The sequence below is a fragment of the Macaca mulatta genome, chromosome 8 (assembly GCF_049350105.2).
Source record: "Macaca mulatta isolate MMU2019108-1 chromosome 8, T2T-MMU8v2.0, whole genome shotgun sequence".
Taxonomy (NCBI): Eukaryota; Metazoa; Chordata; class Mammalia; order Primates; family Cercopithecidae; genus Macaca; species Macaca mulatta.
In genome coordinates, this window is record NC_133413.1 from 118,070,993 (window position 1) to 118,086,617 (window position 15,625).

The window sequence follows — 15,625 nt, forward strand, 5'->3', positions numbered from 1 at the left end:
AGCACATAGCCTGGGATCCTGGGGATTTCCAACCAATCCACTACTTTGGGCACCAGAGCACTTCTCCTGGGGGCCTGAGATTTGGCTTAAACTGCCAACCACTATCACTTCAGCTGGCACCTACCTGAAAGCATCATCTGAAGGCCTGGAATCTGGCCCACTTAGCCCATTGCAGCCACTCCCAACATTAATGCATACCACTCAAGACCCAGAAAATTGTTCCACCACTACTGTCTTTGCCCATGCCACATCAGCTTCCCAGAAGCCCAATAACCTTCCCATATGTCCAGTCCACTGATGCCACTACCAGCATCCAAGCATGCCACCTGGAGGCCCAAGAAAAGGTCCACCAGTAACCAACACAGGTGCCAGCATGCACCACTGTGGGACAAAAAAGACAGGCAAATTCAGCCCCCTGCTGCCACTACTAGGGCTTGAAGACTGGCAATGGGGCATCCCAGTCCCCAGAACAACTTCACCACAGCCTCCACTAACAACAGTCCCTCATCCACTGAGAAAATCACAGATACCACTAATGCTATTTGCACCACAAAAAATCATACAGCTACTACACTATTGCATGTACTCAGAATCAAAGCCAAAGTACCATACCCAATCAACATCATAGGTACATCATCAGAAGAAGTTTCTCCCCTACAAAAGTAAATTCAAAAATAGAAAAGCAATCATTACATCAGATGCACAGATATCAATTTAGGACATGGGAAACATAAAAAAACAAGGAAATATGACACCTCCAAAGGAATACAGTAATTCTCCAGCAAAAGATGTTAAAAAGGATTTGTTGAAATCCTACGAATTCAAAATGTTGATTTTAAAGAAGCTCAGTGAGATACAAGATAATTCTCAAAACAATACAAATAAATAAAAAAAATTTAGGATATGAATGAGAAATTTACCAAAGAGCTTTTCTTTTTAGAAGAACCAAATAGAAATTCTGGAATTGAAGAATTTATTGAATACCTTATATTTGAAGACATCAACAGTAGACTAGATCAGGCAGAATAAAGAATCTCAGAACTTAAAAACATTTCTTGAAATAATCTAGTCAAACAAAAATAAAAGAATAAAGGATGAACAAAGCTTTCATGACATTTGGAACTACATAAAACAATCAAATATTTTAATTATCAGTATCTCCAAGGGTAAAGAGACAAATGACTAGAAAATCCTATTTAACAAAATAAAAGATGAAAAATTTCCAGATCTAACATGAGATTTAGGCATACAGTTATAGGAGCCTCAGTGATTCCCCAGGTGGATACAATGCAAAAAGGTCTTTTCTGCAGCATGTTAGAGTCATATTGTGTAAAGTCAAAGATTAAGAGTGAATCTGAAAAAACAAGAGGAAAGCATCTAGTCACCAATTAAGGAAACACCACAAGACTACAGCAAATTTTTCAGCAGAAACCTACAGGCCAGAAAAGAATGAGATAATATATTCAAAGTTCTGAAAGAAAAATCTGCCAGCCAAGAATACTACGGATAGCAAAATTATCCTTCATAAATGAAGGAGAAATAATCTTTCTCAGACAAGCAAATGCCAGGAGAATTTGTTGCCACTAGACCAGTCCTACAGAAAAATGCTCAAGGGTGTACTAAACCTAGAAGTGAAAGAATAGCATTTGCCTTTATGAAAACACATGAAAGTAGGCTGGTTATGGTGGCTCATTCCTTTAACACCAGCACTTTGGGAAGCCAAGGCAGGAAGATTGCTTGAGGCAAGGAATTCAAGACTAGCCTGGACAACATAGTGAGACCTTGTCTCTACAATGCATAGTGAGACCTTGTCTCTACACACATGCACATATACACACAGACACAAAAGTATAAAACTCACTGGTAAAGCAATTGCACTAAAGAGAAAGAGAAAGGACTCAAATTGTGCTATTACAGAAACCCACCAAACCACAGGGACAACCAATAAGAAAAAGGAAAGGAATTAAGAACACATAAAACAAGCAGAAAACAACAATATAACTGTAACAAAGCCTCATATATTAATAATAAACTGAATATTAGAGGTTTAATTTTCCACTTAAAAGATATAGAATGACTAAATGGATAAAAAAAAGACATGACTCAATTATATGCTGATTATAAGAAACCCACCCTGCCAGTAAAGACACACAGATTGAAAGTAAAAGGATGAAAAAAGATATTCCATGCATATGGAAACAGCAAGCAGGAATAGCTATACTTATATCATATAAAACAAACTTTAAGTTAAGAACAGTAACCAAAAACAGGACGAAGAGGGTCACTATATAATGATAAAGGGACCAATATAGCAAAAGATTATAACAATTCTACAAGTACATGCACCCAACACTGAAGCACTCAGACTTATAAAGCAAATATTAACAGCTCTAAAGAGATAAATAGACTTCAATACAATAACATTAGGACATTTTAACACCTGATTCAGCATTAAACAGATCATATAGAAAGAAAATCAACAAAGAAAATTTGGATTTAAACTGACCTTTAGGCCAAATGGACCTAACAGACATTTACAAAACGTTCTATCCAACAACTGGAGAATATATATTCTTTTCAACAGCACATTCAACATTCTCCAGGGTAGATCATATGTTAGGTCACAAATTTTTAAAGTCTCAAAAAATTTTTAAAAATCAAGATTATATCAAACATCTTCTCAGGCCCCAATGGAAATACAACTAGAAATCAATACCAAGAGGAAACATTTATTTCCATGTATATGGAAATAAAACACGTTCCTGAATAACTATTGGATCAACAAAAAAAATTAAAATTTAAAAATCTCTTGAGACAAATAAAAATGAAAACACAACATACCAAAACCTGTGGGATATAACAAAAGCAGTGCTAAGGAAGTTTATAGCAATAAATGCCTACAACAAGAAAGTAGAAAGATTACAAATTAAAAATCTAGTAATGAACCTCAAGGAGCTAGAAAAAAAGAACAAACCAAACCCCAAATTAGCATAAAAAAATAAAGTTCAGAACAGAAATAAATGAAATAAAGACAAAAAATTTCAATGAAATAAAAAGTTGTTTCTTTCAAAAGATAAACAGAATAGGTAAACCTCTAGCTAGATTAACCAAGAAGAAAGAAGACCCCAATAAACAAATGAAAAACAAAACATTACAACGGATACCACAGAAATACAAAACATTATTAGAGAATGCTATGAACAACTATATGCTGACAAACTGGAAAACCTAGAGGAAATGGATACATTTTTGGAAACACACAACCTACCAAGATTGAATCAGGAAGAAATAGAAAGCCTGAACAGACCAATAACAAGTAGCAAGATTGAATCAGTAATAATAATTTAAAAATCTCTTGACAAAGGAAAAACCAGGTCTGAATGGATTCACAGATGAACTGTACCAAAAATATAGAGAACTAATAGTACTCCTTCTGAAACTATTCCAAAAAATCCAAAAGGAAAGAATTCTCCCTAACTCATTCTGCAAGGTCAGCATCACCCTGATACCAAAATCGGATAAGGGCACAACAAAAAAAGAAAACTACATGCCAATATCCCTGATGAACACCAATGCAAAAATCCTCAGCAAAATACTAGCAAACTGAATCCAAAAGCATATCAAACAGATAATGCATTATAATCAAGTGAGATGCAAAGATGGTTCAATATATACAAATCAATAAACATAATGTATCACATCAACAGAATATAGAACAAAAATTATATAATCATCTCAATAGATGCAGAAAAAGCATTTAATAAAATTCAGCATTCCTTCATGATAAACACTCTGAAAAAACTACACATAGAAGGAACATACCTCAAAATAATAAAAGCCATATACAACAAACCCAGAGCTGACATCATACTGAATGGAGAAAATCTGAAGCCTTATCTCTAAGAACTGGAACTAGAGAATACCCACTCCTATTCAGTATAGTACTAGAAGTCCTAGGCAGAGCAATCAGAGAAGAGAAAGGAATAAAAGGCATCAAAATTGGAAAAAAGGAAGTCAAGCTGTCCCTCTTTGATGATGATGTAAGTTTATATTTAGAGAAACCTGAAGACTGTACCAAAAATGCTTATATTTGATAAATGAATTCAGTGAGGTTGCAGGATAAGAAAATCAGTGTACAAAAAATCAGTGTTTCCATATACCAATAATGATCTAGCCGAGAAAGGAATCAAGAAGGCAATCTCATTTACAATAGCTACCAAAAACAAACAATCAGTCAATCTAACCAATGAGGTGAAAGATCTATACAAGGAAAACTAGAAAACATTGATAAAAGAAATTGAAGATGACGCAAGCAAATGAAAAAACATCCCATGCTCGTGGATTGGAAGAATTAATATCATTAAAATGACTATATCACCCAAAGCAATGCACAGATTCAATGCAATCCCTATCAAAATTCCAAGGTTACACAGAATTAGAAAACACAATCCTAAAACTCATATGGAACCAAAGAAGAGTCTGAATAGCCAAAGCAATCTGAGCAAAAAGAACAAAGCTGGAGCCATCATATTACCTGATTTCTAAATGTATTACAAGGCTATAGGAAACAAAACTTCATGGTATTGGTATAGCAATAGATACATAGACTACTGGAAGAGAATATAGAACCTAGAAATAAAGCTAGGTATTTACAACCAACTGATTCTGACGAAGCTGACAAAACTCACACTGGGGAAAGGACAATGTAAGGCCTATCAATAAATGGTCTAGGAAAAATTGTATAGCCATATGCAGAAGAATGAAACTGGACCCCCACGTTGCACCATATACAAAAGTCAACTCAAAATGAATTAAAGACTTCAAACTGAGACCCAAAACTATACAAATACTAGAAAAAGACCTAGGGAAAACCTTCCTGGACATTGATCTATGCAACGAATTTATGGCTAAGATCTCAAACGCATAGGCAACAAAAACAAAAATAGATGGGACTGTATTAAACTAAAAAGCTTCTGCACAGGAAATGAAACAGTCAACAGAGTGAAGAGACAACCTATTGAATGGGAGAAAATATTTGCAAACTATTCATCTGACAGGGGACTCATATCCAGAATATACAAGGAACTCAAACAATTCAACAAGTAAAAAGAAATCCCATTAAAAATTAGGCAAATGATCTGAACAGACACATCACACCAGTCATCATGGCTATTACTAAAGTAAAAAAATAACAGATGCTAGCAAGGTTGTAGAGAAATGGGAATGCTTATACACTGCTGGTATAAATGCAAATTAGTTCACTCATTATGAAAAGCAGTGTGTTGATTTCTCAAATAACTCAAAAAAGAATTACCATTTGACCCAGCAATCTCATTATTGGGTACATACCCAAAGGAATATAAATTGTTCTACCATAAAGACATGTGCATGTGTATGTTCATCGCAGCACTATTTACAATAGCAAAGACATGGAATCAACCTAAGTGCCCATCAGTGATAGACTGGATAAGGAAAATGTGGCACATATACACCATACAATACTATGCAGTCATAAAAAGGAGCGAGATAATGTCCTTTGCAGCAATATGGTTAGAGCTAGAGGCCATTATCCTAAGCAAAGTAATGCTGGAATGGAAAACCAAATACCACATGTTCTCATTTATACGTGGGAGCTAAACATAAAGTACACATCAACACAAAGAAGGGAATAACAGACACCAGGGCTTACTTGAGGGTGGAGAATGGGAGGAGGGAGAGGATCAAAAAACTACCTGTCAGGTACTACGTTTATTACTTGGGCGATGAAATAATCTGTATGCCAAACCCCTGTGACACAAAATTTACCTAAATAACAAACCAGTGTATGTACCCCTGAACCTAAAATAAAAGTTAAGAAAGAATATTCCAGCATTATTTTTTTTAAATGGGTAAAGGACATAAATACACATTTCTCAAAAGAAGACATACAAATACCTAACAAGTATATGAAAAAATACTCCACATCGCCAATCATTGGTAAAATGCAAATCAAAACCACAGTGAAGTATCATCTTACCCCAGTCAAATTGGCTATTATTAAACAGACAATTGGTAATAGATGGCAAGGATACAGAGAAAAGGTAACTGTTATACATTGCAGTGGGAATGTAAACTAGTATGCCGTCTATGGAAAGCAGTATGGAGATTTCTCAAAAAAGTAAAACTAAAATTACCAATCAATCTAGCATTCTGCTACTGGATACTCCTGGGTATCTACTCAAAAGAAATCATTATATCAAAGAGATATTTGCATTTACATATTTGTTGCAGTACTATTCACAATAGTAAAAACATAAAATATTAAAATATTAAATATAAATATATTAAAGATAAAAATATTAAATATAAAATCACTCTAAGAATATGAATGGCTAAAGAAAATGTGATATATATTTGTAAATATATATACCATTTAACCATAAAAAAGAATGAAATCATGCCTTTTGCAGCAACATAGATAAAACTGAAAGTCTTTATCTTAAGTGAAGTAAGCCAGGCACGAAAATGCAGATATCACATGTTCTCACTTATATGTGGGAGCTAAAATATTTGTTCACATAGAGGTAGGGCATGGAAAGATATATAATGAGACTGAGAAGGGTCTGAGGGTCTGAGTGGGAGCGGGGAGAGGAATAGAACTGGGTTAAAGGATACAAACATATAGTAAGATAGAAGGAAGAGATTCAATGTCTGATAGCAGAATAGGGTAACTATACTTACAAAAATGTGTTGTGCTAGGGTGGTGGACACCCTAAAGACCCTAATTTGATCACCTAACAATATACACATGTAAACTTCATAAATTTGTACAACAAATAATTTGCACAAATAATTAAAAACACATCAGTCAGTCATACTCTGAAATGACATAGCAGGCTCCTTATAGTCTAAAGGTCCTTGACTTTCCCCAGATACATATTTCATGGTCTATCTCTATATTCTTCTTAATTTAGTTTCTATCATTGGAGAACAATATAGGGAATCATATCATTGGAGAGTGTCTATCAACATGCTCTCACAATATCTAAGTCCCTTTTCCTGTTCAAACATAGCATAAGATTAAGGGCTCATAAAAAGTAGGATCTCTCTCTCTCTCTCTCTCTTTCTCTCTCTCTCTCTCAACAGGACCAAACATAAGAGATGCCAAGACAGAGGTTGAGGGATGTGGAAGAGGCTGAGATGCATCTCTGCTCTCATTCATGATTTAGCTTGGGATGCCTCACAAGTGTTTGAGAAATAAATGTTTTCCTGAATTCTCATTAGGCCAATAGTCAAGTTCTTTGGTTCAGTAGTTGGGCTCATTGTCCAGTGGAGTGGTCTAAAAGCAGTAAACTTGAATGCCTAACTTCAATGGCAAGAGAGTTCACTGAGAGGACAGAGGAGATACATCCTAATAAGTATCTCACTAGCTACTTTCTGATGACATTTATTCTCTGCATTCAGGTGTGCTTTTACTATCTTAAGTGTTTAAAGGAGAGAAGACAGCAGATCTAGAATTCTGTGCCATCCTGGGTAAAATGTAGGAATGGGGTGAATGCTGACAAAAGTACAACCAAGAAATTGAATATTAAAATTAAAAAAAAAAGAAAACAGAAGGCCTGACTCCTGAGTGGTAAAACCAAAAATTAATCTCTTAAAGGAAATAACAAGTAAATAATGAATTGGCAATTATGGTCAATGACAGAGAAAGAGAGAGAGATAGAATACAAAAGAATACTGGGAATGAGAAAAGCATAATTGTAAACATGAATGAGACATTTTACTCCCATTTACAATTGCTGCAAAGAGTATAAAATACCTATGAATACAACTTACAAGGGATGTGAAGGACCTCTTCAAGGAGAACTGCAAACCACGGCTCAAGGAAAGAAGAGAGGACTCTCCAACAAATGGAAAAAAAAAAAAAAAAAAAAAAAAAAAGCCATGCTCATGGACAGGAAGAATCAATATCGTGAAAATGGCCATACTGCCCAAAGTCATTTATGGATTCAATGTTATTCTCATCAAGCTACCATTGACTTTCTTCACAGAATTAGACAAAACTACTTTAAATTTCACATGGAACCAAACAAGAGCCCAAATAGCCAAGACAATCCTAAGCTGAAAGAACAAAGCTGGAGGCATCACACTACCTGACTTCAAACTATACTATAAGGCTACAATAACCAAAGCAGCATGGTGCTGGTACTAAAACAGAGATATAGACCAATGGAACAGAACAGAGGCCTCAGAAGTAATGCCACACATCTACAACCATCTGATCTTTGACAAAGGTGACAAAAGCAATGGGGAAAGGATTCCCTATTTAATAAATGGTGCTGGGAAAACCGGCTAGCTGTATGCAGAAAACAAACTGGACCCCTTCCTTATGCCTTATACAAAACAAATGCTCTTGAGCAGCTTCTTTATGCTGAGACCTATAGCATACACTGGGGATGGAGTTGGAAATATGACAGAACCTTTGCACTCATGGATGATAGGTTGAAGAAAGGGGAGTCAGATAAACCCAAAGATAATCATTAATTAATTTTAGCTAGTAGTTTGCCCATGCACATGATAAAATAGAGTAACATAAGTGAGGGGGTCCTCATGGCTGCCTTAGGATTGGGCAGTGGATGCCTTTCTGAGGAGGTGACATTTGTATTGAGACCAGCATAATAAGAGTGACACAAACTGTGCACCTGTGGAAAGAGTCTTCTGAGAAGAAAAGCAAAGACAAAATCCCAAAGCTTGCAACAGCTCTGGCATTTGAAAGGGGCTGTATTAGTTTGTTTTCATGCTGCTGATAAAGACATATCCAAGACTGTGAAGAAAAATAGGTTTAATGGACTCACAGTTCCATATGGTTGGGGAAGTCTCACAATCATGATGGAAGGTGAAAGGCATATCTTACACGGCAGTGGCAAGAGATAATGAGGAGGAAGCAAAAGCAGAAACCCCTTACAAAACCATCAGATCTTATGAGACTCATTCATTACCATGAGAACAGTATGGGGGAAACTGCCCACATGATTCAAGGCATTATAGAAGCACCATTAAAAATTCATAATGTGTCATAATTATGTGGCTTACTTATTATCTTACAGAGCTAACGTCATTTTAGGGTGGTCAAATGCAGATAATTTATTCTCTATGGAGTGGGTACAAACTCAGTGGGGCAAAAATGTTCTCTATTTTTCATAAGCAAATGCAATTTCTATTCTTTCTTCTCACCTGGTGACAAAACAATCAATAAAAGACAATTCAGTGTATCAGTCACTGGGTCCCTCCCACAACATGTGGGAATTATGGGAGTACAATTCAAGATGAGATTTGAGTGGGGACACAGAGCCAATTTTTAATCAAATTGCTAGTGGGGGGTCGCAAAAATATATATTTACCTAGGATCCTGCACACCCTGAGATCAAGCCCTTAATGTGATTTTTTGACCAATAAATGAAAACAGTCTCCACCTTACCCCCAATAATCACATAATAAAGCATCATTCGTCTTTAACCTCTTCCCCAGTGCAACAGCAGAGTAGGCACACAGAAAGAAAAGGAGAGTGCAGGATGGATGACAAATTGGACCCCATATATACCCTGTAAGCCTTGGTCTACAGAAACAGCTTGAAAGAAAGTGGCTGAGAAGTTGTGGAATCTGCTTAAGATGAGATTGTTACCTTAGCAGAGAAAAAGGCTCTTCAAAATGCTGGTAATTGCTGGAAAGTTAAATCACATAATTATACTTCAATTCTAGCATCTGCAGTCTCAGAGGAGGTTCCTTGAAATTGCAGATTCCTTTTCTATTCTACAAACTAAGCTCCTAATTTTATGAACAGCCAACATCATTTTCAATGATTGATCCAAATTAAATGTAGAATTTATTCTGAACCTGTTAAGATAATTCACTTTTAGTCCCCATAAAAAATTAATAAAACAGATGTGTAGCTAGAGACACATGATAGCTAAAAACACCTGTCTGACAGAATTAAGCTATAAAGAACAACTAAAGGCAATTATGAAATATGCCATTAGTATAATCCTTGCCCTAATTTATCTTTGTAGTTCTCACTTATACTTAGCATAGCTAAGGAAATGCTGAAGACTGTTGTGCTCAATGGCTTATAAACATGAATATTTAAAAGAGTTTGATACCAATATTCCTCATAACTTATTATATCACTCTTTTAATGTGTAGAGTGCTGATGACTCAATAAAATGTCAATTATAATAGGCTTATGTATTTCAGGTCTAGAAAATACTTTCACAAATATTTCTTCCATTGGGTCTACAAGAGCACTTACCAGAAATAATTCACAGAAGCCACTAAAGTATAAATAGTTTTCTTCTGTAGGAAGGTGTCAAAATTTTGATTAATTTACATGTAAAAACAACCCCATCCTAAAATATGATGATTTTATTCTTCAAATCTAGGACCAAGGAAAAAATGAGTCTAAGTAAAGGCAAACTATGAATGCCAAATATCTATACTTAACTACCTGTCTACATGTCTCCATTAAATAGTCAGCTCCTCTTATTTGTTATAATGTATTATATGCTCTATACATTGTCTAAGATATTTTTTAACTCTTTGATACATAACGCACTTTTTAATTCTCTTTTTCTATCAATCAGTATGTGCTAAGGAAACTAGCTAATTAATTTCTTTCACTCAGCGCACACCAACATGAACAAAGGCAAAGCCCTGAGTTGGGTGTGGTGGATAAGACTGTATCGTAGAGCTTACATCCTGCAAAAGAAAACAGATGTCAAACAAGTATTTACAAATCCTGGAAGTTAGAATACACGCTTAGAAATCCCACTGCCATGGTCGAATTCTAGCACTCTATAGCAATGAGCTCTGTCACAAAAAATGTGTGTAATAATGGTGCATCCTAGAGTTGTTGCGGGAATTAAGTGAGTTGGTACATGGTAAGATTCAGTATACATTCACTATTATATTAACAAGCATGATAAACATCATGAGAGGAGAAATAAAGGACACAATGTAATTTGAATATCAATTCATATAAAATATAGAAAATCAAATCTAATTTTTTGAAAACATTCTGTAGTCAAAATTAGATGTGTCTGTACTACTTTTTTTCACTGAAATCACTGCTCATATATCATTCATTCAGCAAGTATTGAGATTTTGCCATGTAACCAGCCTGTGCTGGGTAAGGGGATTGTGCAATGTAAGAACAGCCCCTGCATTCATGGGGCTTATAGTCTATCTTAGGGATTAATCAAAAGTGAGTCACTGACTCATAGACCCCATCAGGCACTTGACTATAAGTGGTAAATCCAAGCAAAACTCAGAAATTTTGTGATAATATAAGCTTCTGTTTTTCAGGATTATATATCCTAAAATTGACATGCCGCTTAGCACTGGCCAGGTTGCTTACTTGCTTACCTTGAAATGTAACCTTTTACCTTACTTCTCCCACTCGTTTACTACTTATGAGCTCACTATTAAATTTCTATAAGATTTTAAATCTTGAAAGCTAGGCATTATAGAAGCACCATTAAAAATTCATAATGCGTCATAATTACGTGGCTTACTTACTATCTTAAAGCGCTAACGTCATTTTAGGGTGGTCAAATGCATATAATTCTCTATGGAGTGGGTACAAACTCAGTGGGGCAAAAATGCTCTCTATTTTTCATAAGTGAATGCAATTTCTATTCTTTCTTCTCACCTGGTGACAAAACAATCAATAAAAGACAATTCAGTGTATCAGTCAACTTAGGGCCTGTTCAGTGAAAAATGTTAGAATTTAAACTATGGAAAAAAGATACAGGCAATGTAACATGATTACAACAGTCCTGGCTGGTCTTTGATACTGAAGACTGTTTCTTTCACTCAAGCTAATATTTCTTAAATACCCACATGATGGATTTCTGTTATTTCAGCCTGCCCAGTATCTTTTTGCCTACTTGGGAACATCATCCTCATTTTCTCTTAGGAAATGGAGATTGGCTGACCCCACCCTGCAATTTCAATGTAGTCATGCAAGCCATGCTAGTCAAATAAGCCTATCCCATCTTTTTTTTTTTTTTTTTTTTTTTAGATGGAGTCTTGCTCTTGTCACCCAGGCTGGAGTACAGTGGCACAATCTTGGCTCACTGCAACCCCCGCCTCCTGGGTTCAAGCAATTCTCCTGCCTCAGCCTCCTGAGTAGCTGGGATTAAAAACATCCACCACTAAGCCCGGCTAATTTGTGTCTTTTTAGTAGACACGGGGTTTTGCCACATTGGCCAGGCTGGTCTCAAACTCCTGACTTCGTGATCCACCCGCCTCGGCCTCCAAAAGAGATGGGATAACAGGCATAAGTCACCGTGCCCGGCCGCCTATCACATCTTAATGGCAACAGTAATTGGTTCAGGGACATAAGGCAAAACAATTCCATGAGAGCCAGCCTTGGCACCTTTAGGGGAGCTATTGGCATACAAGTGCTTTCTTTTCCCTTGAGCTACCAGTGGTCGCATGTGTGCCTGAGGCTTCCAGCAGCCACCACTAACTTGGATCCTGCCTGATAGCAAAGCCAGAAGTGGAGCCTGGCTACAAAGAAAAGGAGAGGGGGAAAGAATGTCTGAGTGCTGATGATTTTATGGAGTGGGTACAAACTTGGTAGAGTAAAAATGCACTCTAGTTTACATAAGTAAATGCAATGTCTACATTACTATTGCTTTTCTTGGTGACAAAACAATTCATAAAAGACAATTCAGTGTATTAGTCAACTCAAGGCCTGTTCTTAATCCCTTCTTTGGGGGGTCGATTCAAAGGGGACATTTGTGCTTGACCTCCCTCTGCTTGTGCCTTCTGAGAAATCCACTTCTCCATGGTGTCGCTGTTCTCTCTCTACACAGGTCTCTCTCTGTCCTCTTCGTCTCTGCCATGTGGTCCCTCCAGATTCTCCGGTTTTCTCTTGACAACCCCTAAATCCTCCAGAAACCTCTCTATTTCTTACCCAGCATGCCAAACAACCGTTCCCACACTACTGTTTGCACCCCATGGTGTCACAGAGTGCCTCTCAGGGTTTAGGTGAACATAATGTCATGGGTATCCTTTCTGCTAAAGCCTCCACACCCATAAATATGAGTTTTCTAATATGCATTCACTGCAGGACTTGCTCAGGGCCAGCAGGCAGCCACTATTTGGGGGATTTTACATGCATGTAGATTCTCTTGTCTGCTCTCTAACTGCCTCTTTCTTCTGAAGCCTGAGACAGGGTAAGTTATTTTTATATTGTGATCTCCTCTTCCCAGATTTCTTTCTTAACAAATATTGTCGTTTGAAACTAAAAAATCTTGTCTCTGTTGAGAGTTTTGAAAGCTTAGTTTGCTGTTTGAGATCAAATAATATCGATTAGTCCCCAAATGCTCCTAAGACAGTGAATCTGAGCTCCCTCAACTCATGTCTAAAATCAAGGACAAGAAGAAAATTGCTAGTACAGAAACACAAAACCTGAGATTTGCCTTAAATTCATCCAGCAAAGGATGTGGGGAGCTACGAGTGGGGCATGGAGAAACAGATGAAAAGAGATTAGCTGTTTGCTGATAACTGTTGAATCTCCGAGATATCCCAGGAATTCATTACACGATTCACTCCACTATTTTACTGTTTTCTCTGTCTTTTCATTGTTTGAACACATTCACATGGCAAAGTTCTTCTTAAAGGAAAAATCAGTTAATATCAAAATATTACCCAATTAGGCAATGATGTTCAGGAGTTAGGTAATAGAGAATTATTAAAGGAAATTAAGCTACAAAATAACTTGACCAGATGTGTAATTTTGAAAGAGTACTCTGACTATTGTATGATAGAGAGGACACCAGTGCATTGGCCCAGATAAATTAAGTCAAGAAGTAGTAGTGATAGAGGGAAGGGGGCCAGTGAAGACAATGTCCCTTGAATAGGGAAAAATTCAGTGTTCCTCCCAGGTTTCTGATTGGGTGACTAGGAGAATTGGCAGGGCTGTTTATCAATAGGTGGAGGTCAGTAGTAGAATCAGAATTAGGGAGCGAGATATTTGGTTCAAGCCTTGACTTTGCTATGAAACTTTTGAGAGGCCTTTGGAGAGTCAGCTAATTCTGGGTCTAGTTTTTGTACATGTTGTGAGAATAATGTGAAATATCTTAAACTATAAAGCATTATTAAACATAATTATTGCTTTCAAAAAGTGTCTAATATGTAATATGACCACAGTAAATAATCCATAGTGAAACAAAGAATATTAAACAGTCTTGGCTTCTGACCCCTGTTATTTAAATTTTCTCAAATCAGTTTAGAAGGACAAATATTTAGGAGAAAAATCTGGTAAGTACTGATTTTCCTTTACATCAGCAAATTCAAGAGAAATAAAATATGTACAGATCAAAATCATAATAATACACTTGAAAATGAACATTTTCAGAGAAAATAATTCAAAATGTAATCACTAGAAACTCATTGACTTAGATTATCACAGAAAGTGTACAAATTCATTTTAGTACTGTGAGAAGTTCAAACAGCTAGGAAGAAACAAGATGAGTCTTGAAATGTGAATAGACACAGGGCCATTCATTTCAGCCTAATAACATAGACACTAAAAAGTCTTCACTGAATATATACAGTATTCAGGCAGATACCAGCAAATGGAATATAGTACTTGCCCATCTCCTTTAAAAGGAAAAGGTAGAAACCAAGAAAATAATTTTCAAGCTATGAAACATTTATTACATGGTATTGAAAAACAATTTTAACACCTACTTTTTTTTAAACTTCTACTTCAGGCTTAGACCTTAAAATCATTCCATCTCCTTTTGATAATCCTTTTAGGTATCAGACCTCAAAGCTTTTCTCAAGATAAGAGTCCTGTGATCCAACTTGCACCAGTTTTTTACAAAATCCCCATTTATCTTTCCTTTAAGTAATGGCTGCTTTTCATAAAGAAACATTGATAATTTATTCCTAGAAGTAAAAGCATTTTCCAGCACTGCAAAGAAGAAAGACTCATTTTGTTACACTCCAATGTGCTTACATTGATTTAAATTCCCAGCATTCTATTTAAGACTGACCTCTGTCCGAAGCAGCCTTTATTTTTCTCATGTAAGGGGTTTCTGCAGGGGTCTGGAATGCCACCACTGAGAGAGCGTGTCAGCAGCTTTTCTAAGCAAAACACTGCCAGAAATACAGAAAATAAACATCTTTGAAAAATAGCTGAGTTGAAGTTCTTCCAGATTCAACTCCAAATAACTAAACTCTCCTAAAGCCTGTTAAATATTATAAAAATCAGGTCATTAACTGTACTTCGGCTTGCAGATTGCAACATGACTTACAACCACCGAGAACTCAAAGACAAGTTTTACAGCAGAGCTATTGGTCCTGAAAGAGGACAACCTCCTACTGCCTTTGAGAGTGAGGAACAGGGAAGAAGCTGAGAACTCAGCATGAAAGCGCTCTCAGGGGAACAGAATGTTGAATTTGGGTTGCCAGGAACTGATAAAGAGCTCAGCACCTAATTAAAGCCGCTTTGCAAACAGCTCCCAAAGCAGAATCAATGTCTCTATTTGGAATCCACAATGGGTCTCTGGGGAGTCATCCTAAGCCAAAGACTGAACAGAACGATAACTTGGCCTTTCGGAAAATCTTCACCCTA

General features: G+C 36.4%; 1 long non-coding RNA gene across 1 annotated transcript in view; it reads right to left on the bottom strand.

Moving 5' to 3' along the window:
- The window catches only part of LOC144330548 (uncharacterized), an 86,816-nt gene extending 71,638 nt beyond the window's left edge, over window positions 1-15,178 (bottom strand). The window contains exon 1 of the long non-coding RNA XR_013396846.1: window positions 15,045-15,178. This is a non-coding gene — a long non-coding RNA (uncharacterized LOC144330548). The remainder of the gene's footprint in view (window positions 1-15,044) is intronic.
- Window positions 15,179-15,625: the final 447 nt, after the last annotated feature.